Source organism: Penaeus monodon, chromosome 20, assembly GCF_015228065.2.
Source record: "Penaeus monodon isolate SGIC_2016 chromosome 20, NSTDA_Pmon_1, whole genome shotgun sequence".
NCBI classification, from domain to species: Eukaryota; Metazoa; Arthropoda; class Malacostraca; order Decapoda; family Penaeidae; genus Penaeus; species Penaeus monodon.
The window spans coordinates 18,230,036-18,230,503 of record NC_051405.1 but is presented as its reverse complement, the minus strand read 5'-3'; the positions used below and the strand labels follow the sequence as shown (position 1 = coordinate 18,230,503).

Here is a 468-nt window from a genome sequence, read left to right as displayed (position 1 = left end):
ACTCTTCTTTCCCCACTTTTCAACATTTCCTCTCCCCCATCACCCCGTCACCTTTAACTCCCCTTCCCCCACTATCCCTACTGACTTTCCCCCTCCCTCATCACCCCCACCCCACCCCCACGGCCAGGCAGCATCGTGACGTCACTGCAACACGCGAGTCAGCAAGCTAATCATTTTGGGTTTATTCCAGGCCTAGAGTACTGGGCAATAATTTCTCTCTGCCTCCGTTTTGAAGCGTTAATTCAAGCTAATTCATTGCTTCGAAGAAGAAAAAAAAACATGATGTGCTTCTCGTGTTTAAAAGCTTTCCATGTGTATTGAATTTTGTGAAGAACAATCAGATTGCACTAGAAATTGTACTTTATTAGTAAATCTCCTTGGATAAGTCTCTCTTACCTTACCGTGTCGTGGCCAGCGCTGATGTGTAGCCTGTGTCCTGTCGCTCTGCCGAGACATGCTCAACACTTC

The 468-nt window shown here is 46.8% G+C and overlaps 1 protein-coding gene across 1 annotated transcript in view; it reads right to left on the bottom strand.

Annotated features, from left to right (window-relative positions):
- Nucleotides 1-468, bottom strand: part of LOC119585672 (protein Aster-B-like) — a 14,268-nt gene extending 13,800 nt beyond the window's left edge. Inside the window, exon 1 of the mRNA XM_037934348.1 lies at nucleotides 397-468. The gene's annotated coding sequence lies outside the window, so the exon portion shown is untranslated. The remainder of the gene's footprint in view (nucleotides 1-396) is intronic.